This window comes from Mobula hypostoma, chromosome 11 (assembly GCF_963921235.1).
Source record: "Mobula hypostoma chromosome 11, sMobHyp1.1, whole genome shotgun sequence".
Taxonomy (NCBI): domain Eukaryota; kingdom Metazoa; phylum Chordata; class Chondrichthyes; order Myliobatiformes; family Myliobatidae; genus Mobula; species Mobula hypostoma.
This window is the reverse complement of record NC_086107.1, coordinates 74783484-74807052: the sequence shown is the minus strand read 5'-3', so window position 1 is coordinate 74807052 and position 23569 is coordinate 74783484. Positions and strand designations below refer to the sequence as shown.

At 45.6% G+C, this 23569-nt stretch overlaps 1 protein-coding gene across 8 annotated transcripts in view; it reads left to right on the top strand.

Annotated features, from left to right (window-relative positions):
* The first annotated feature begins 961 nt into the window (after window positions 1-961).
* celf1 (cugbp, Elav-like family member 1) overlaps window positions 962-23569 on the top strand; it is an 82203-nt gene continuing 59595 nt past the window's right edge. For 2 of the 8 annotated variants that reach the window (XM_063062287.1, XM_063062282.1), the window contains exons 1-2: window positions 964-1480; window positions 5759-5820. The gene's annotated coding sequence lies outside the window, so the exon portion shown is untranslated. Of the gene's footprint in view, window positions 1493-2679; window positions 2819-5758; window positions 5821-23569 lie in introns of those variants that run through there. The other 6 variants (XM_063062285.1, XM_063062288.1, XM_063062286.1 and 3 more) reach the window with 6 other exon arrangements.

The following is a 23569-nucleotide window of genomic DNA, read 5'->3' as shown; positions in this document are numbered from 1 at the left end:
TCAGAGAGGAAGCATACATGGTCACAGGCTGGGTCCAGCTGACGTCAAACAGTCAGGGAAGGAACTTCCATCATTGGAGATCAACAGGCCCTCTTCTCATGGACCCCATTGGCTAGGACGTACAGGAGCCTGCATAAGCCTCACCTACATGAGCCCACACTCATCATCTTGGTAACTTTTTCTTCACCTAAACCATCAGATTTCTTAACAGTCCCTGAAACCGCAGACACTGCCTTTGTTACTCCTCTTTTAAAGTATTTATTACAATTAGAACTTTTAAATTTGTTGTACAGTACCTCTGCAGCAAACAACAAGTTTCATGACATTATGTCAGTGATCATCTCATAGCGAGAGCTGTGATATGAAGTCATGAATAGACGGAGGACAACACGGTTCCTCCATTTTACCTTTCCTTCCCATTTCTCAATGTTTGCTCTTTTTCTTGATTTCTAACTCCCCAATTGTCAATCCCCACGCTTCCTCCCTTTTAACCACCTCCATCCACTCCTCCCGCTGCCCCTTCCCTTCCCATCCCATGTCTTGTCCCTTTCTCTCGAACCCCCTCCTTAATCCCTCCCCACCCTTACTACGTCCTCCTCCTTCTTCCCAACTAACCCTTTATTGGTTCATGCCCACATTCTCAAATTCCCGCCACTTTTTCCCTAGGGCTCCTGATTCCCCCCAAAACTCCATCAAATCCCCAAGCCGAAAGGACACAACTTCCGTCAACACTCGGCACCCCCGCCCCGGAACTTCGGCATTCCTGCACACTCAACATGGCGACGTTTCCCATTCCCCCCCCCCGACGACGGACACTCAACATGGCGCCATATACACCCAATGGGACACTCAACATGGCGACGTTTCCCATTCCCCTCTGGACACTCAACATGGCGGCATATACCCCAATGGGACATTCAACATGGCGACGTTTGCTCCCTTTGGGACAGGCAATAAGGTGACGTTGATACGCTCTCTTCGGCAAAAATTAAGGTTTCCCTGGTTGGAACGCTCAAAATTGTGACTTTTCTAACTCTGACATTCCGTGAGATTCCGTGTCGGTCCAAGTAAAACGACACCACAGTGTCCCACAGCGGCGGTGGAAAGGTCGCCTTTGAGTGACCGTAACGTAACGGAGAGAAAGCATCGACTTTGAGTGTCCCACAACAGAAAGAGAACATCGCCTTTGAGTGTCCTATAACGGAGGGAAAACGTCGCCTTTATTTAGGTATTTCAGCGCGGGAGAAACATCGCCATGTTGAGTGTTCCACAGCGGAAGAAACGTCACCATTTTGAGTGTTCCACAGCGGAAGAATGGTTGCCATTTTGAGTGTCCCAAACGGACGCAACGGCGCCATATTCAGTGTTCCCACGCGACGTTACGCCCACCACTTCACTCTGAACTGCCGGCAGATTGTTACGACCGGAAGTTCCACCATTTTGATCGGGCCCCTACCTTAGGAGCGGAGCGAGGAGTCGGGTACGGCGCCAAGTGTGTGGCGGGGCGACCCACAGGGACGGGATGCGGGAGCGGGATGAGGGCATTGCTGGAGGGGTGGGAGAACGAAGTTTAGGGGAAGGGGGGCTTGGAGCTGGTTGCAGGGGTGAGGGGAATGTGTGATGGGTGCAGGAGGGAGGGGAGGTCTGATGGGCTATGGAGTACGGGGTGCAGCAGGGAGGGGAGGGGAGATGTGATGGGTGTGGGGTACAGGAGGGAGGGGAGATGTGATGGGTGCGGGGTGCAGGAGGGAGGGGAGGGGAGAAGTGATGGGTGCAGGAGGGAGAGGAGGTCTGATGGGGTATGGGGTGCAGGGAAGGGGAGGTGATGGGTGTGGGGTGCAGGAGGGGGCGTGATGTGATGGGTGCGTGGTGCAAGAGGGAGGGGAGATGTGATGGGTGATGGATGCGGGGTGCAGGAGGGAGGGGAGATGTGATGGGTGCGGGGGAAGGGAGGGGAGAGGAGATGTGACGGGTGTGGGGTACAGGGGGGAGTGTGGTGTGATGGGAGCGGGGAGGAGAGTTGAGGGTACGAGGTGGTGGGAAAAGCATGTAGGAGGGAAGGGAAGGAGATGACTGGGCGGTAGGTATGGGGGGGAGCAGTGAAGGTGGTAGGCGAGGGTGATGGGAGGTGGGTGGGCATTGTGAGGGTGCAGTGTGCAGGTGAGCGGGTAATGGGTGCGGGTGCAATGGATGCAATGGCGGGGAGTGGGTGATGGGTGTGGGGAGAGGACAGTGCTGGGCTTGGGATGGGAGGGCAGTGGGCAAGGGGTTAAGGGACAGTGGTGGGAGGGGTATGTGTGCAGCAGGAGGGGAAGGTGGTAGGTGTCATTTCCAGGGGGTTGGAGGTGTATGGCATGGGGGGAGGGGAGGGCAGTGGTTACAGGGTGAGGGGGTGGGCTTGGGATGAAGGGGTGGGAGAAGTATGGGTGTAGCAGGAGGGGAAGGTGGTAGGTGCAGTGGGAGGGGAGGGTGGTGGGCACGGGGGGGAGGATGGGGAGAGGTGAAGGGAAAAGTAAGTCGGAATGGGGGCGTAACATAGGAAGGGTGCATGGTTCGGTAAACCCTTGATAGTGGGGAGGATGGGTGTTAAAGAGTAAAAGAAGGGCATTGGAAGATGGGGATTTTGATAAGAGGGGCAAGGGGGGAGCGATGAAGGAGGAGATATAAGAGCCTGTAGGTGTTAGAATCTGGAGCAAAGAATAATGGAGGAACTTAGTAGGCCAGGAAAAATTTGTAGAGGCAATAGGTGGGTGATTGCATTGCCTACGTCCTGATTTCAGGGAGATGAACTGGCACTGGGCTTCAAAGTTGGAGTTTGGTATGTGGTAATGATTATTGATCGGGGTGGGGTGGTTAATGTGCCTGGTGATAGAGGTCAGGTGTTAGATGATGGGAGATTGGCATTGGGGATGGTGTGGTGGAGAGGGAGAGTTGGGAATCCAGCAGGGTACAGTACTGTGCAAAACTTTTAGTTTTCTTTTTTAATATAAATTTTGTTTTAGATGTTTATGTTTTTTTGCTGTGTTAGTGTGTCAGTGGAAAGAAGCAAGTTTTAGAATTCCAAGAATTCATTTTCCAGAAAATTAAAATTTAGAAATCGTTTTTGTATTTTGCTAGAGAAAGATAACTTAATAAGTAATAGATCTCTTTTCAGATAAAAATTTGATTATTTTGTAGTTATTAAACAAAGATAGCAGTGGTGCTAATGGTGAATGACAATGAGTTGAATGAACTAAACTGATTAACTGAAATGGAAACGGTGTAAAAGGAATCAAACTGGGTGAAGGACAACCAAACTGAAAGGTGAGGGTGTGGTAGATGTGAAAATGTAACCTTCAGATCATCAATTCTTACACCATGGGAAGAGTGAGCAGAGCAACAAGACCTTGTGATCATCATACGTCAGCAAGGTCTTTCCCAAGCAGATGCTTTATAGCAGCCAGGAGTTTCAAAATGTGCTGTCCAAGCTGTTCTGAAGAAGCACAAAGAAACGGGCAAGGTTGAGGACCAGAAACACAGTGGTCAGCCATGGAAACTGACCGCAGCAGATACGATACATCAAACTGACATTCTTACTAAATCAGAAGTTCAGCATGGCTATCAGCTCTGAACTCACAGACACCACTGGAATCCAAGTACACTCTTCTACAGTCTGGGGAAGTCTTGTTAGAAGTGGTTTTCATGAAAGAGTTACTGCCAAAAAGCCATTCCTCCGAAATGGAAACAAAGCTAACAGACTCACCTCTGCACAAAAACACAAGGATAGGGGTGCTGACAATGACAGCAAGTGCTCTGGGCTGAAGAGTTAAAATTTTAAATTTTTGACTCAAATAGAGGCAGGCAGTTTGTCTGCAGAAAAGCTGGAGAGCACTGCATGGGTGAAGCATGGCGGTGCTTCCTGTAGTAGTGGGGCTCCATTTCTGCGACTCTTCCGTCCTTAGATTCACTTTACACCGCACGCTGTCAGAGCAGTGCTGCCAGGATAATCAAGGACACGACCCACCCAGCCAAGCCAGCACACTTTTTGTCCCTCTTCCCTCCGGGAGAAGGCTCAGGAGCTTGAAGACTCGTACAGCGGGATTTAGGAACAGCTTTTTTCCAACTGTGATAAGACTGCTGAACAGATCCTGACCCGGATCTGGGCCGTACTCTGCAAATATCGGGACCTACCTCTCGGTTTTTTTGAACTACCTTACTTTCCCTTTTCTATTTATAATTTATAATTTAAATTTTTAATATTTACTCTCAATTTGTACTCCAGGGAGCACGAAGCGCAGAATCAAATATCGCTGTGATGATTGTACGCTCTCGTATGAACTGTTTGGTGACAATAAAGTAAAGTAATTGGAGTCTGTGTTCTGGTCAGAATTAATGGGATCCTCAATGCTGAGAAGTCTAAGCAGATTCTCATCCATCACACAATACCATCAGGGAGGCGTCTCATCGGTCCCAACTTCATTCTCCAGCAGGACACCGACCCCAAACACACGGCTAGGGTCATAAAGAACTGTCTTCAGTGAAAGGAACAGGAGTTCAACATGGCCTCCACAGAGCCCCAATCTTAACATTGGGGCTGCCTGGAACTCCCTAGAGAAACAGAAGTGAGTCAGGCAAAGTCTGCAGAAGAACTGTGGCAAGTTCTTCAAGGTGCCTGGAACAACCTACGAGCCGATTTTCTTATGAAACTGCATGACAGTGTCTAAGAGAATTGATGCAGTTTTAAAGTCACGGAGTGGTCATACCAAATATTGCTTTCGTTTTTTTTTAACTGTTTATTGCTCTTCACAGTAAATGTTTTGATATTTAGAAACATAATTTCTTTATTTTTGTTTTTACATGTGCCTATGACTTTTGCACAGAACTGTACATGGAATGACAGAGGGACTGATAGGGAATGGGGATGGGAATGTAGACCAAGTGGGAAATGGACAGCTGGGATGGTGGTGTGTTGAGAAAGAGAGGGGTAAATGGGTGGAGCAGCAGGGGCCAGATTAAGGAGAATTGAAAGGATAGATGGAAGGGGTGAGGAAAACGGGTGGTGGCAGCTGGATTTGTTGTCTAATTGTCTTGGTGAGCTGTGGAGGATGCGGAGGGCCTTCAGGGGTATGTGGGCAGATAAAGCGAATGGACAAGGGCATGCCAGGTGGAATATAATGTGGAACATTGCCAGGTCACTGGCTTTGGTAGAGAAAAAAATAAAAAGTGGAGTATTTTAGAAACTGAGAATTTGAAAGATGTTGGTGTTCGGAGTGATTCTGAGTGTCCTTGTGCAGAAATCTGTCAATGAACATGCAGGCATGACAAACTGGAATTAGAAAGGCACACAGTGAGTTGTCCTTTATCGAGTGCAAGTGTAGCGGTGTCTTACTGCAATAATCCCGGTATTGCAGGAATCAAGAAGGAGAGGGTTGGTAGAACTCAGGTGAAAGAGCTTCTGTCATTGGCAGAGCAGCAGAGGGTCAGAAGGTCTGCTCTGAGGGACACAGCGGAGGGACGTGGGTGAGAGAATTGAAAGGGGAGCGGCTAAGGTGATTGAAGTAGCAAAAATGAAGAAGACAGCAGAGAGTGAATGAAACAGGATCACAGGTTTGGGTGGAGGAGATAGCTGGAGTGTTGTAGGTGTTGGGTATAATGGTTGAGGGGAGGAAATGTACAGAGGTATTGAAGATGCTGGCTGCTTAATGCCGTGGGATAGCAGTGCTCAACATCATTTAGCAACATTGATCTTGGCTGAACCAGATCTTCTGTTTTCTTTAAGATTCTGAAGGAAGAGTGAGTAGCGGAAAACAACATCGTGCGTGAGTCAAGGAGGGCTTGAAGGTAAAATGATTGGTGTTACTTTCTCTTGCTTGTTGTCTATTTACGGTTGACAATTATCCTGTATAGCTCCCTGACGACATTTGTGAGAATGGTTTATCTGGAAACTTTTTGGGATAAAATAATATTAAATAATAGTAGTAGTGGGCTTAAACTTGCGTTGTTGCTTCATGCATATGCAGAGATGAGGAACCATAACACCGTTTGGGTGATATGGTCATTTAAAACACAGAGCTTTCTGAAACCAATGTTTTATCTCCATGATTGTGTAGTTTTCATATAATTAGAATCTGGCCCAGAGAATTTAGGGATGGACATGGAAATTCAGAGCAGCGAGGCTTCTAATATGAGTATTATTACGGATAAGGAAAATACTTTACTTAGGAAGCGTTAACAGAATACGTCAGAAACAATAAGCAGCTGGTGGAACTCAAGTGAGCTGAACAGCATCAGTGTGGAGACAGAAATCGTCGATGTTTTGGCTGAAGACTGCATTAGGACTGAGTGGAGAAGGGGGGATGGCCAGTGGAACGGTGGACTGAGGAGAGGTGTAGGGTGACGGGTAGAGGAGTGGAGAAGGGGGTTAATCAGTAGAACGGTGGACTGAGGAGAGGTGTAGGATGACGGGTAGAGGAGTGGAGTAGTGGGGATGGCCAGTAGAACAGTGGACTGAGAAGAGGTGTAGGGTGACGGTTGAGGAGTGGAGTAGTGGGGATGGCCAGTAGAACAGTGGACTGAGAAGAGGTGTAGGGTGACAGGTAGAGGAGTGGAGAAGGAGGGTTAATCAGTAGAACGGTGGACTGAGGAGAGGTGTAGGGTGACAGGTAGAGGAGTGGAGAAGGGGGTTAATCAGTAGGACGATGGACTGAGGCGAGGTGTAGGATGACGGGTAGAGGAGTGGAGAAGGGGGGATGGCCAGTAGAACGGTGGACTGAGGAGAGGTGTAGGGTGACGGTTGAGGAGTGGAGAAGGGGGGTTAATCAGTAGAACGGTGGACTGAGGAGAGGTGTAGGGTGACGGGTAGAGGAGTGGAGAAGAGGGGTTAGTCAGTAGAACGGTGGACTGAGGAGAGGTGTAGGGTGACGGGTAGAGGAGTGGAGAAGGGGGTTAATCAGTAGAACGGTGGACTGAGGAGAGGTGTAGGATGACGGGTAGAGGAGTGGAGAAGGGGGGATGGCCAGTAGAACGGTGGACTGAGGAGAGGTGTAGGATGACGGGTAGAGGAGTGGAGAAGAGGGGTTAGTCAGTAGAACGGTGGACTGAGGAGAGGTGTAGGGTGACGGGTAGAGGAGTGGAGAAGAGGGGTTAGTCAGTAGAACGGTGGACTGAGGAGAGGTGTAGGGTGACGGGTAGAGGAGTGGAGGAGAGGGGTTAATCAGTAGAACGGTGGACTGAGGAGAGGTGTAGGGTGACGGGTAGAGGAGTGGAGAAGGGGGTTAATCAGTAGAACGGTGGACTGAGGAGAGGTGTAGGATGACGGGTAGAGGAGTGGAGAAAGGGGGATGGCCAGTTGAACGGTGGACTGAGGAAAGGTGTAGGATGACGGGTAGAGGAGTGGAGAAGGGGGTTAATCAGTAGAACGGTGGACTGAGGAGAGGTGTAGGATGACGGGTAGAGGAGTGGAGAAGGGGGTTAATCAGTAGAACGGTGGACTGAGGAGAGGTGTAGGGTGACGGGTAGAGGAGTGGAGAAGGGGGGTTAATCAGTAGAACGGTGGACTGAGGAGAGGTGTAGGGTGACGGGTAGAGGAGTGGAGAAAGGGGGATGGCCAGTTGAACGGTGGACTGAAGAGAGGTGTAGGATGACGGGTAGAGGAGTAGAGAAGGGGGGTTAATCAGTAGAACGGTGGACTGAGGAGAGGTGTAGGGTGACGGGTAGAGGAGTGGAGAAGGGGGTTAATCAGTAGAACGGTGGACTGAGGAGAGGTGTAGGGTGACGGGTAGAGGAGTGGAGAAGCGGGGATGGCCAGTAGAATGGTAGACTGAGGAGAGGTGTAGGGTGACGGGTAGAGGAGTGGAGAAGAGGGGATGGCCAGTAGAACGGTGGACTGAAGAGAGGTGTAGGATGACGGGTAGAGGAGTGGAGAAGGGGGTTAATCAGTAGGACGATGGACTGAGGCGAGGTGTAGGATGACGGGTAGAGGAGTAGAGAAGGGGGGGATGGCCAGTAGAACGGTGGACTGAGGAGAGGTGTAGGGTGACGGGTAGAGGAGTGGAGAAGGGGGTTAATCAGTAGGACGATGGACTGAGGAGAGGTGTAGGATGACGGGTAGAGGAAGTGGAGTAGGGGTGATGGCCAGTAGAACGGTGGACTGAGGAGAGGTGTAGGGTGACGGGTAGAGGAGTGGAGAAGGGGGTTAATCAGTAGAACGGTGGACTGAGGAGAGGTGTAGGATGACGGGTAGAGGAGTGGAGAAGGGGGTTAATCAGTAGAACGGTAGACTGAGGAGAGGTGTAGGGTGACGGGTAGAGGAGTGGAGAAGGGGGTTAATCAGTAGAACGGTGGAATGAGGAGATGTGTAGGATGACGGGTAGAGGAGTGGAGAAGGGGGTTAATCAGTAGGACGATGGACTGAGGCGAGGTGTAGGATGACGGGTAGAGGAGTAGAGAAGGGGGGGATGGCCAGTAGAACGGTGGACTGAGGAGAGGTGTAGGGTGACGGGTAGAGGAGTGGAGAAGGGGGTTAATCAGTAGAACGGTGGACTGAGGAGAGGTGTAGGATGACGGGTAGAGGAGTGGAGAAGGGGGTTAATCAGTAGAACGGTAGACTGAGGAGAGGTGTAGGGTGACGGGTAGAGGAGTAGAGAAGGGGGGGATGGCCAGTAGAACGGTGGACTGAGGAGAGGTGTAGGATGACGGGTAGAGGAGTGGAGTAGGGGTGATGGCCAGTAGAATGGGGAATTGCAGGACAGTGGAAGCAGATGGAGGTCAGGGAAAAATAAATTGAGCTGGGTTGGTGGTGTGCAGTTTGGAGACAAGCAGGAACACAAAATTGTGTGTGTAGGTGAGAGAATGTGTAGTGGATGGAGGAACCGAGATGGAGGAGGGATCATGATGGAAAGCAGACAAGACTGGGAGAATCAGAAAGTGATGGAGAGTGGTGGGGGTGGGCAGGTGGAATAAAAGCGAATTGCCTAAACGTTGTGAAACTTGATATTTATGTCGTTGGGTTGTAGACTACCCAGGTGCAATGTAAGTTGCTCCTCCAGTTTACGTTGGGCTTTACCCTGGCATTAGAGATGGCGAAGGTGGGTTGGCCAGTTTGGGACTGACTAAGGAAGGGGAAGTGAAATGGTTTGCAACTGGAGGCTCAGGATGGATATTGGGGACTGAAACGGTCACCAGGTGGGAATAATATGATTGGACAGAGTTAGTGTCGACTTATGAAAAGGGGATCATGTTTGAAGAGTGTCGTCGTTTTGAGATTGTAACACAGAACAGTGCAGCACACAATGTTGTGCCGAACCAGCTATAAAGTAAATCAAACACCAATCCCTCCAACCTGCATAGTGTCCGTATTCCTTCATCTTCCTCACATTCATTGCCTATCTACACGTCTCTTAAGAGCCTCTAATATATTTGCCTCGACCACCACTCAAGGGAATGCACTCCAGGCATCCAGCACTCTTGTGTATATAAAAAAAAACACTTGCCTCTCACATTCCCTTATCACCTTCAAAGTATGCCCTCTGGTATTAGGCATTTATACCCCAGGAAAAAGATATTCTCTGTCTACTCTATCTATGCCTCTCATACTCTTCGAAACCTCCATCAGATCCCCCTTGAGCCTCCACCCTCCGAAGAAAACCCGAGTTTGTCTAACCTCTCTAAACCACTAAACCAGGAAGCATCCTATAGTGGGGCCGACCAGAACTATATGCAATACTCCAGGTAAGGCCTAACCAGAGTTCTATAAAGTTGCAACATTACTTTTGAACTCAGCGCCTCAACTAATAAAAGCAAGCACTCCATAAGCACTCAACCTGTGTAGCCACTTCCATGGAGCTATGAACTTGGAGCCCAAGGTATCTGCTCAGCAGCACTGTTAAAGACCTTGCTCATAACAGTGTACTGTCTCCTTGCATTTGCCCTACCGAGGGGCAACTTCTGTCATTTATCTGGGTTAAACTCCATTTGCTATTTCTCTGCCCATATCTGCAACTGATCTATATTGTGTTGTATTCTCTGCCAGTCTTTAACCTTTTTTGCAGTGCGGACCGGTTTCACGTTGACGATATTCTTGCGGACTGGCTGACCGGGGGTGGGGGTGGCGGGGGCGGGGGGGCGTAGGATTGCCAACGGACAAGAGTAGCAGTCAAGTACGTTGCGTTTACCCAGAGAAAGACTACAATGACCATGTAGCCTTGTGCGGGCACCAGTGCGCATGCGTGATTTGCGCATGCGTGCACCTGCCGATTATTTTTCCTCAAATCGTGTTTGGCGATTCTGTTCGGAGGGGGGTGTTAATCACGACCGGAATATCGGTGATAAGTGTTAATACACTTAACTTTGTTTCTAAAAGGCTTTATCTAACGAATTTAATATTAAACACACAGCGCATTTTCCTCGCATGAATATAGCGATAAGTCAGTTACCAGGGGAGCTTGAAGTAAGTGTTGAATGAACTTTCAGTAGAAGTGTCAGAAGCAGGTTCGATATTATCATTTAAAGAAAACTTGAATAGGTATATGGACAGGAAAGTAATGGAGGGTTATGGGCTGAGTGCAGGTCGGTGGGACGAGGTGAGAGTGGCGTTTGGTACAGACTAGAAGGGCAGAGTTGGCCTGTTTCCGTGCTGTAATTGTTATATGGTTATATAAGTCAATAGCATCATAACATTTTAAGTAACGTTTGGATATTAAACGCAGCGCATATTTTCCCCGTATGAACTTATAAAATCATTGCAACGCACCAATATCGCTGAATCAGTGGGAGCCCTGGGATTGCTTTCCTGCAACAAGACGGTCCTATCGAGGGGTGATGGGGAACGGCGATACTCGAATGGGGTTCCTTATGTCCAGTCTAATCCGCAATTTAGTTTTTGTTACATTCATCGCAAATTCATCATTGGAAGTGGAATCAACGTTTTCAGTGCTTCTGTGGCTGTCTCAGGATATTGAGCCTTGACTTTGATCTAGAATGCCGGCAGAGATGTTATGTCAAACAGACTTTTCAGCCCGTCGTCACTTGCAAGCTCGAGGAGTTGATCTCCTTCCCACGCTGACATGGACGACGCACGGGTAATGGCTCAACAGTGGGCGTGGCAGGGAATGAGGAAAGGTGCCGCCCCTGACCGGGAATGAGGAAAGGTGCCGCCCGTGGCCGGGAATGAGGAAAGGTGCAGCTGACAAGGAAAGGTGCCGCCCGTGGCCGGGAATGAGGAAAGGTGCCGCCCGTGACCGGGAATGAGGAAAGGTGCAGCTGACAAGGGAAGGTGCCGCCCGTGACTGGGAATGAGGAAAGGTGCAGCTGACAAGGGAAGGTGCCGCCCGTGACCGGGAATGAGGAAAGGTGCCGCCCGTGGCAGGGAATAAGGAAAGGTGCCGCCCGTGGCCGGGAATGAGGAAAGGTGCAGCTGACAAGGAAAGGTGCCGCCCGTGGCCGGGAATGAGGAAAGGTGCCGCCCGTGGCCGGGAATGAGGAAAGGTGCCGCCCCTGACCGGGAATGAGGAAAGGTGCAGCTGACAAGGAAAGGTGCCGCCCGTGACCGGGAATGAGGAAAGGTGCCGCCCGTGACAGGGAATGAGGAAAGGTGCCGCCCGTGACCGGGAATGAGGAAAGGTGCAGCTGACAAGGAAAGGTGCCGCCCGTGACCGGGAATGAGGAAAGGTGCAGCTGACAAGGGAAGGTGCCGCCCCTGACCGGGAATGAGGAAAGGTGCCGCCCGTGACCGGGAATGAGGAAAGGTGCAGCTGACAAGGGAAGGTGCCGCCCGTGACCGGGAATGAGGAAAGGTGCAGCTGACAAGGGAAGGTGCCGCCCGTGACCGGGAATGAGGAAGGGTGCAGCTGACAAGGGAAGGTGCCGCCCGTGACCGGGAATGAGGAAAGGTGCAGCTGACAAGGGAAGGTGCCGCCCGTGACCGGGAATGAGGAAAGGTGCAGCTGACAAGGAAAGGTGCCGCCCGTGGCCGGGAATGAGGAAAGGTGCAGCTGACAAGGAAAGGCGCCGCCCGTGACCGGGAATGAGGAAAGGTGCGGCTGACTCATATCGCCAAATCATATTGTTTCCTCGCGGCCCAGTAGCGCATACTCTGCAGCCCGGTGGTTGGGGACCGCTGTTCTACACTATCCACAACTCTACCAATCTTGATATATACATCACAAACAGCAGTGGTCCCAGCACAGATCCCCGTGGAACACCACTACTGACTGGTCTATAGTTCCCAGGATTTTCTCTTGTACCCCTCTTAAAAGGAGGTACATTAGCCACTAGCCAGTCCTCCAGGACTTTGCCTAGGGAAGACATGAAGATGCTGGTCAAGGCCCTAGCAATTAGCAAAATAGTTAAGATGCAGCTGTCCTATTTGGACTTTCAGAAGATCTTTGCTAAGGTGCTGTTGAAAAGTTTATGAACCAACTTTAAAACACAAAGGTTGAAAGTTCCCATGATTTTCTTCTGTGGCCTTTCTTAAATAACATTCACTACCCTCCAGTCTTCTGACACTTCTAGCTAACCATGATGCAAATGCCTCTCACAGTTTCTTCTCTAGCTTCCCACAATGTCTTTGGATATACCTGGTCAGATCCTGGAGATTTGTCTATCTCCGTACATTTTAAGGTGTCCAGCACAAGCTGTACTCAAACGTGGACGGTCCCTCAGCATTAACTTTCCTGAGGTCTGAAGAGAAAACTGCTGGAGCAGTGAAAAGATGCAACCATTGCTGGCAGTACTCAGCAGGTCAAGCAGCATCTGTGGTGAGAGAAGAAGTGGATTAATATTACTGGTTGTGTTGCAAACAAAAAAGGCAGATTATCTGAAATGATGGAATTCAGCGTTGAGTCCTCAGTGCTGGAATGTGCCAAGTTGAATGAAGAGATGCTTTTCCTTTGGCTTTTATTGGGCTTGTTAGAACCTTGTTGCAGGCCAACAAGAGAAGTTAGAAGATAATTAAAGTGACAAGTTCTGGTTTGCCCTTGTGGACTGAACGGAAGTGGTTGTCAGAGTGGTCAATCAATTTTTTGATTTCTGTAGAGTGGTGGAGACCACATTGTGAACACCACTTTCTAACATTTTTTCTTTCCTGACACTTAAACAACTTACTTTTGAACATTGAAGTTGAATCTGACTCCACTTGCCTAGAAGTACATTGTGAATTCTCACCCTCACTGCATAAAAACACTTCTCATGTTCTTTTGCCAATCAACACCATTCTGTATTTTCTGGTACTTGATCTGTGTGTCAATGGAAACTGTTTCTCTCTGTCTACTCTGCCTGGGCCCTTTATGGCTTTTTCAGAGCCATTGTAACTAACCCCTTTTCTAAGGGAAACAACACCAAGAGTGTGTCATTATAAGTCACATTGCCTGGTGAAACTTCTACATCCACCCTAAACGCTATTCTGAGAAATTGCACTTGGAGCTGACAGTTAAGGTCTGAATAGACGCAATGGAACTAGAGAAACTGATGAAAGCACAGTAGAAGGTGGAAATGAGGTAACTATAGGAGCGTGCTGGCTTGTGATAGATATTGGCAACCCCTGCATTAGATGGGAGGTTACATTCCTGAAAAACAGTCTATTATGATTGTTGTAATGTGAAGCCAAGACAACTGCACAAATGTCAAGAAACACCAGTTGAAAAAAAATGTTTATTTACTGATTTTTTTTACATGAATCCTGTAAGAGTGTTTTTTATTCAGAATCAGGTTTAATATCACTGAAATATATTGTTACATTTGTTCAGCAGTAGCAGTATATTGCAATACATATCAAAAGTATAAATTACAGTAAGAAATATGTATGCAGTGCAAAAAGAGTTTATATATAAAAAAAACATTTTGTGAGGTAGTGTTCAATGTCCATTCAGGAACCCTTCCCCGAAGTGATGGAAAGGAATTGTTGGGGTAGACCCTGAGAAAAGGACTGTAGGGTGGGAACAGGTTGCAAAAGTGGTAAAACCTGTGAGTTCTGTGTGAGGGCAGGAAGCAACTACAATTCAGTCATCATGTTTCTAAATAAAGAAGAAGAGGTTCCGATAGAATAGAAACGAGTGTTTTACACATCATAAAGAGGAGGTATAGTTCGGGCCCATCAGCTATACGTTTGATCTGGGTGAAGTAAGTGGAGTTGGAACAGATCCACAATGGGAGAACGAGTTCAGGCAGTTTTAGAGGGCTAGGCTGGTCCCTTGCATAGTGGAAAGAAGTGATTATAATCCTTGATTGTGGAATACTGTTCTGCTTTACCTGTATGCACACACACATGGTATGCATAGTTCCTGTTCTAATTCCAGCGTGGGAATACTCTCCTACTCCAGCATGGCTTAGGGAGTTGGGGTCCAATGTAATGGTGGGTCCGTGAGGACCAGGATATCGAACACCGGAGAAATGGAAGAGAAGGTCCGAGGTGTGATCAACTTCAGTGGGAAGAGGACATAAGAAGCTGAAGTAGGAGGCGACCTAACAGTACTGTTGTTGCTGAGCTATTAAAAAGATCATAGTGGATGTTTTATCTTAGCTTCACATTGCTGCACAAACCTGATGTCTTCATTGCCTTAATCATGAAAGACTGGAAACTAGGCAAAAGGAAAAGAATAGAATTAAATAGGAAGAAATAAGCTGATCAATAAGCAATATCCATTGTAAGAAGCTTAATGGTCTCACATGCATACTAGAGCAGGGAGCATTCCTTGACTGGAGTAGGGGAGTGTTCCTGTACTGGAGTTCGAACATGGACTGCATATGCTTTGTTTGTGTGTGTGTGTGGTGCAGGTACAGAAAAACAGTACATAATTAGTCTGCAGCATAATCACCACCTTGTTCATGATGGGATGGAATCGTACAACATGCAACCAGTCTCTTCCACCAAAAGTTCAAAGTAAATTTTATTATCAAAGTATGTATGTCACCATATACTACCCTGAGATTCATTTTCTTAGATGCATTCACAGTAAAGGTGTCCCTAACTCTTGCGAGACCATGGATCCACACCTGGAAAGTCTTCACTCTCCAGGGCACAGGCCTGGGCAAGGTTGTATGGAAGACCAGCAGTTGCCAATGCTGCAAGTCTCCCCTCTCCACGACACCTATGTTGTCCAAGGGAAGGGCATTAGGACCCATAAAGCTTGGCACCAGTGTCGTCGCAGAGCAATGTGCGATTAAGTGCCTTGCTCAAGGACACAACACATTGCCTCGGCTGGGGCTTGAACTCATGACCTTCAGGTCGCTAGTTCAATGCCTTAACCACTTGACCACGTGCATTCACAGTAGAGCAGAGAAATACAATAGAATCAATGAAAAACTACACACGAAGACTGACAAACAACCAATTAAAAAATCAAGTAGCACAAGTTGTGGAGTCCTTGAAAGTGAATTTGTAGGTTGTCTTAACTGTCATGACTCCACGTTCTCATGCAGGCATGGAAAGGATTTTCTGCTTCCGCCTTCCAGGCAGTGAGTTCCAGACCTAACCATTGTCTGCAATCATCGAGCACATAATTGCACACTGGACTTCACTTTGCTTATTGATCTAAGGAATATTTCATCACTGGAGTAAGGGAGTAGAATTGTTTCAGATCATGATATCTGCTTGAAACAGTGCTGACCTTGGATATGAGAATACAAAAGGGTGTGCAAGGTGAAGAGATTTCTCTGAGTAGAATGTGGTGGATTGCAGAACACAGTTACAATATTGTAAATTGTATGTTTTAAAGAACCACCTTCTTCCAGTTCATTTTTGCAGACAGCTCTTTAATTAGTGATCTTGTAAGAATCGTGCAATACTGAGACAGGCCCTTCAACTCAATGTGCATAATAACCAAGATTCCTATCATTGGTTTACTTGGCCCATATACCTGCAACCTGACCTACCCATGTAATCGTCCAAGTGTCTTTTAGAAGTTGTTGTTATATCTGCCTCAACCACTTCCTTTGGCGGATCACTCCAAACATGGACCACGCTTTGTATAATTAAAAAAAAAGTTTCCCTCAAGTGCCTACTAAATGCTTTCGCTCATATTTAAGCCTATGTCCTCTAGTTCTTGATTCCCCAATGCTGGGAAAATGTCTGTGTGCATTCATCCTGTCTATGCTCCTTATTGTTTTATTCTCTATAACAGTGCAATATTGCTCCCTCCGGGGGATGGTGGGAGTTTCAAAGGGGACAGTAGGGTGGCACTTGGTAGCAAGGGGATCAGCTGAAGGATTACAGGCTTAATTTAAGAAATGAGTTACTTATTATAAGTACTTGGCATGCCTCTGAATTGATTATAATGTTCATATAATCACCTCATCTCTTGCTAACCCATCGTTCTGTATAACCCTTGAAGTGTGTTATAGTTGTTGAAAAGCAACATAATGCTTCTTTATTTGGCGTACCACGAGGACAGAAGAAATCGTGTTATTTCTGGGCCCAGCCCCACATTATTGCTATTCACTACTGTAGTACAATATTAGCTAGTACAATTCCCATACTCTAATCACACAGTGTCGCAATTCCTGTGAATTAGGGTATGACATTCAATGGGGTGAAGTTCAGAATCTGCCCTTTCAATTGGTTTTGGTCACATTTCTCTAGCCCATGGCCCACCGAGATATCGCTGCCCTACTTCATGTACCTTCAGGCAGAGTCAGTTTTTGCCTGAGCTATGACGACGTTTTAACTTTACCCTTTATTGTTGGTCTTAAAGAATCAGCAATTCACCATAATCGTTAATCCATAACAAAAATTACAGCATCAGCCCAAAGGAAAAAGACATGTAGACAGTATAGTGTGGAGTATCTGAAATATGAGTTTATGCCAGCACCAACCAGTGTGAAAATGGTTTTTTCAAATGAGGCAATGAATCTGTACAGGCTCCTTGAAATTTGAAGAGAATACACTGATAAAGCAAACAAGAACTTGGCTTATTTCCAGTCAATTCGTGAAACCTTTCAGAAGCATAAAATACTTCAAAACATGTTTGCCAGCACTTCACAACAAAACAGTGGTGGTTTGTTGCTTCATACAGCATTTCATTGCTTATTGCTAAATCTGGAAAGCCCCATACAATTGGAAAAGAACTCATTCTACCAGTAGTAGGGAAGGTTTTGAGTATGGTTTTGCATATGTCACCAGACCAAATAATTATAGAGATTCGGCTCAGCGACGACTCTGTTCAGAGATGAATAGCTGAAATATCTAAGAATGTGCAAGACATATTATACAACATACTTAGAACAACAGAATTTGCTATGCAGTTCGATGACTCAACTTTGCCAGGCAACAGATTTTTGCTTCTTGGTTATGTTCACTTCATAAAAGGTGAAAGCATGGTTTGAAAGTGTCATTTGCAAGGGTGAGTGAATATTTCGGGTTATTGAGCAATCCTTCAAAGAGAAGGACATTTGCTGACTAACGTTCTTGCCTGTGCAGCAGATGGGGCATAGTCAATGACAGGATGCCAACATTATCATTATCATTATGTACCGTGTCACGTGACATAGGCGATCATGGTCTTTGACCATGATTGTTCTTGGCAAATATTTCTTCATATGTGGTTTGCCACTGGGCAGTGTCTTTAGAAGACAGGTGACCCCAGCCATTATCGATATTCAAAGTTTGGGGTCAGTGGTCACGTAAGCAGGACTTGTGATATTTACCAGCTGCTCATATAACCATCCACCACCTGCTCCCATGGCTTCATGTGACCCCGATTGGGGGCTAAGAAGGTGCCACACCTTGCCCAAGGGTGACCTGCAGGCTAGCAGAGGGCAGGAGTGTCTTACACCTCCTTTGGTAGAGATGCATCTCCACCCTGCCACCTGTGGGATTATTACTTCCTGGAAAAAAATGCTGCATCTAACGTGCTTATCACTCACTGTGTTATTCACAGATAACCTAAGTGATCAACTGCACAAATCATTAAATACTGTTACCACAGCAGTAAATAGAATCAAGTCCCATGCTCAATTCTGAACTATTTTGAGGCCTTTATTGATAATGATGAGCAGTTTGAATACTTGCTGTTGCATACCAAAGTCAGATAGCTGTCAAAAGGAAACTACAGTTGGCCCTCCTTATCCGTGAGGAATTGGTTCTGGGACCCCTCGCAGATACCAAAAAACGCGGATGCTCAAGTCCCTTATTCAGCCTGTCTTAATGTGGTGGACCTTAGGACCCGGTGGCGGAGCTCTGAATCTGCAGTGTTTCTGTTCACGAAAATAATCATGATTACAATTTAAAATATAGTGGAAATAATAAAGCAATCGGAAAGAGGTGAAACGCCATCAGTCATTGGAAAAGCGTTAGGCTACAGTCGGTCAACGATTGGAACAATTTTAAAGGATAAAGTGAGAAAGTCCTTGCCCTGATGAAAGCTACAATTATTACTAAGCAATGCGCAATGCAGTGGTTTAATTATTGGATTTTGGGTTTTTGATCCTTCACATCAACCCGGCACGGATGGAGAGCGCGCTCAGGAGCGATTTGTCACTGGATCGAACTCGGGAATTTCTGTTCCCGAGCCCAGCACTGAAACATACATTTCTTAAGTGTTTTATATGTATAGAAAGGCAAAATATATACTATATACTAAGACAAACGTTTGACTGACTGACGCTAAATAATACCGGATGTATCTGTTCGGACTTGCTTAGTAAGAGAATTTCCAGTTTTTTCCCGATCCCGATCCACAATAACCTACACACGTCCTCCGGTATACTTTAATTCATCTCTAGATTACTTCTAATACCTAATATAATGTAAATACTGTGTAAAATAGTTATTATACTGCATTGTTTAGGGAATAATGATAAGAAAAAAAGTCTGTACATGCTCGAAGAACAAGTGCTGGAAGAGTGCTTCCGGGTTTTCTTGATTCGTGGTTGGTTGAATTCGTGCATGCGGAACTCGCGAGTAAGGAAGGCCGACTGTATCTGAAATGTTTTTATGCGCTTTTTGAAACGGATCAAATTCTTTGAAGATTTGAATGCTTCATTAAGTAATCAACCCAAGAATATTAGGCACTACTTTATACTTTATTGTTGCCAAACAATTGGTACTAGAAGGTACAATCATCACAGCGATATTTGATTCTACGCTTCACGCTCCCTGGATTACAAATATTGAATATTAAAAATAGTTGAAATGAGTAAATATTAAAAATTTAAATTATAAGTCATAAATAGGAAATAGAATAGAGAAGTAAGGTAGTGCAAAAAAAAATCGAGAGGCAGGTCCGGATATTTGGAGGGTACGGCCCAGATCCGGGTCGTTGCTTATTTGTCAGAATTATTCATAAACTTAATGAAATCAGTCTTCAATTGCAAGCAAATGATGTGAATCTTACCAAAATCAAATCAGTTGTCTTCACATTTCTGTCCAAGTTAACCCTATTTAAATACAATATTAGCCATTGCGACCTTTTCCGATTTCTGAACCGCTCTTGCGAAGGAAGAGAAAGAATGCTAGATTGGATGTTGTGTAATAACCCAGATCTTAAGGAGATCTTAAGATTATTTGATTTGATAAGATTTGATTTTGATAAGATTCACATCATTTGCTTGCAATTGAAGACTGGTTTAATGTAAAGGAGCCCTCGGAGGGAGTGATCATAATATGATTGAATTCATACTGCAATTTGAGAGGGAGAAGCATAAGTCACATGTATCAGTATCACAATAGAATAAAGGGAATTACAGAGCCATGAGAGAGCAGCTTGCCCAGGTGGATTGGAGGAGGATACTGGTGGGAATGACGGCAGAGCAGAGATGGCTGAAGTTTCTGGGAATAATTCACAAGGTGCAGGATAGATAATGTCTCACAGAAGTGGTTCTCAAATGGCAGGGGTAGGCAACCGTAGCTGTCAAGGGAAGTTAAGGATGGCATAAAAACCAAAGAAAGAGCATATAAGGTAGCAGAAGTGAGTGAGAAGTTGGATGATTGGAAAGCTTTTAAAATCCAACAAAAGGCAACTAAAAAAGCTATAAGAAGGAAAAGATGAAATATGAGGGCAAACTGACCAATAATATAAAACAGGATACCCAGAGTTTTTTTCAGATGTGTAAAAGGGAGGGGAGAGTTGATATTGAACCACTGGAAAATGATGCAGGTGAGGTAGTAATGGGGGGGCAAAGAAATGACAGGTGAATTTAATGTGTACTTTGCATGTGTCTTCACTGTGGAGGACACTAACAGTGTGGCAGAGGTCTGTGAATGTCAGGAAGCAGGAGTGAGTGCCATTGCTATTACAAAGGGAAAAAAGTACTACGCAAACTGAAAGGTCTGAAGGTGGACCTGGACCAGAAGGACTACATTCCAGAGTAAGGGTATCCACAACTAGAGTACACAGCCTCAAATTTGAGAGGTTCTTTTTAGAACAGAGGTAAGGAGGAATTCTTTTAGCTAGAGGGTGAATCTGTGAAATGCTCTGCCGTAGACTGTGGTGGAGGCCAAGTCCGTGCATATATTTAAGGTGGAAGTTGATCATTTCCTGATTGGTCATGGCATCAAAGGATATGGTGAGAGGCAGGTGTATGGGTTGAGTGAGATCAGCTATGATGGAATAACGGAGCAGACTTGATGGGCTGAATGGCCTAATTCTGCTCCTATGGCATATGGTCTTAGTGATCTTTATGTATTATGTGCCCACGTGTGTGAATGCATAAGTCGTCACGATTCAAATTCCAGATTGGGTGATAATTCATTCCTGAGCTTTGTAATGAGGAATTAACGTTTGTATTGGAGGAATTACTGATCTCACTACAAAATGATTTTGAGCTGAAGCCAAGGTTCAAAAAATCTGCTCCTCTGTCTTATGATTTTTAATTATTATGTGCCCACCTATGTGAGTGCATTAAGACTTATGGTTGTAAAAAGAAATCTGAACTCAATCCTGCACTGCGGAAGATGGTCAGCATGTTCTTTATTATCTTTCTAACGTTATTGTATCTAGTGGAGTGCAGTTGCCCAACTTTTTATAAAGCAACAGAACAGACTGCAAATTATTGATTATAGGGATCTGAGACTCCTGAGTGAGTGACAGTCAGCCTGATGTTGAGAAGCTGGTATCACTGCACCAAGCCCATCCATCTTACCGAAAGGTAAAAAAGCTATGAAGCAGTGAATAGTTGGACTAATGCACACTCTAAAATTGTTCATGAAAGTAGTAAATAAGTTTTTATTTACAGATTTAAATAGATTTGAAAATTTTTTGTGATTATTTTTCACTGCTTTAAATTTGCAATTCCTGTTTTCTTTCATTGCGCATTATAAATGATGGAGGTATGTGTTGGGGAACACTTCGGGTCCAGTGATTACAATACCATTAGCTTCAATATAATTATGGAGAAAGATAGAGATCCCAGGGTTGAGATTTTTGATTAGAGAAAGGCTAACTTTGAGAAGATGCGAAAGGATTTAGAAGGAGTGGATTGGGACAATTTGTTTTATGGGAAGGATGTAATAGCGAAATGGAGGTCATTTAAAGGTAAAATTTTGAGGGTACAAGATCTTTATGTTCCCGTTAGGTTGAAAGGAAAGCTTAAAAGTTTGAGAGAACCATGGTTTTCAAGGGATATTGGAAACTTGGTTCAGAAAAAGAGAGGGATCTACAATAAATATAGGGCAGCTTGGAGTTAATGAGGTGCTCGAGGAATATAAAGAATGTAAAAAGAATCTTAAGAAAGAAATTAGAAAAGCTAAAAGAAGATACGAGGCTGCTTTGGCAAGTAAGGTGAAAATATATCCAAAGGGTTCCTACAGTTATACTAATGGCAAAAGGATAGTGAGGGATAAAATTGGTCCCTTAGAGACTCAGAGTGGACGGCTATGTGCGGAGCCAAAAGAGATGGGGAGATTTTGAACAATTTCTTTTCTTCGGTATTCACTAAGGAGAAGGATATTGAATTGTGTAAGGTAAAGGAAACAAGAAGGGTAGCTATGGAAAGTATGACGATTAAAGAAGAGGAAGTACTGGTGCTTTACAGGAATATAAAAGTGGATAAGTCTCTGGGTCCAGACAAAATGTTCCCTAGGACCTTGGGGGAAGTTAGTGTGGAAATAGCAGGGGCTGTGACAGAAGTATTTCAAATGTCATTAGAAACGGGGATGGTGCTGGAGGATTGGTGTATTGCTCATGTTGTTCCATTGTTTAAAAAGGGTTCTGAGAGTAAACCTAGCAATTATCGGCCTGTGAGTTTGACGTTAGTGGTGGGTAAATTGATGGAAAGTATTCTTAGAGATGGTATATATAATTATCTGGATAGACAGGGTCTGATTAGGAACAGTCAACATGGATTTGTGCGTGGAAGGTCATGTTTGACAAATCTTACTGCATGTTTTTGATGAGGTTGCTAGAAAGTTGACGAGGGTAAAGCGGTGGATGTTGTATATATGGACTTCAGCAAGGCCTTTGACAAGGTTCCACACGGAAGGTTAGTTAGGAAGGTTCAATCGTTAGATTTAATACCGAAGTAGTAAAATGGATTCAGCTGTGGCTGGATGAGAGATGCCAAAGAATAGTGCTGGATAACTCAGATTGGAGGACGGTGTCTAGTGGTGTGCCTCGGGGATCTGTACTGGGTCCAATGTTGTTTGTCATGTACATTAATGATCTGGATGATGGGGTGGTAAATTGGATTAGTAAGTATGCAGATGATACTAAGATAGTATGGATAATGAAGTAGGTTTTCAAAGCTTGCAGAGAGATTTAGGCCAGTTAGAAGAGTGGGCTGAAAGATGGCAGATGGAGTTTAATGCTGAAAAATGTGAGGTGCTACGTTTTGGTAGGACTAATCAAAATAGGACATACATGGTAAATGGCAGGGCATTGAAGAATGCTATAGAACAGAGGGATCTAGGAATAATGGTGCTTAGTTCCCTGAAGGTGGAATCTCATGTGGATAGGGTGGTGAAGAAAGCTTTTGGTATGCTGGCCTTTATTAATCAGAGCATTGAGTATAGGATTTGGGATGTAATGTTGAAACTGTATAAGGCATTGGTGAGGCCAAATTTGGAGTATTGTGAACAGTTCTGATCACCGAATTATAGGAAAGATGTCAATAAAATTGAGAGAGTACAGAGGAGATTTACTGGAATGTTGCCTGGGTTTCATCTCCTAAGTTACAGAGAAAGGTTGAACAAGTTGGGTCTTCATTCTTTGGAGCGTAGAAGGTTGAGGGGAACTTGATAGAGGTATTTAAAATTATGAGGGGGATAGATAGAGTTGACGTGGATAGGCTTTTTTCATTGAGAGTGGGGGAGATTCAAACAAGAGGACATGAGTTGAGAGTTAAAGGGCAAAAGTTTAGGGGTAACATGAGGGGGAACTTCTTTACTCAGAGAGTGGTAGCTGTGTGGAACGAGCTTCCAGCAGAAGTGGTTGAGGCAGGTTCGATGTTGTCGTTTAAAGTTAAATTGGATAGATATATGGACAGGAAAGGAATGGAGGGTTATGGGCTGAGTGCAGGTCGGTGGGACTAGGTGAGAGTAAGAGTTCGGCAGGGACTAGAAGGGCCGAGATGGCCTGTTTCCGTGCTGTAATTGTTATATGGTAAATCAAAATTCTTTATTGTCTTTTTCCGTAATGGCTGGAGAGAGGGTAGCTGGGAATAT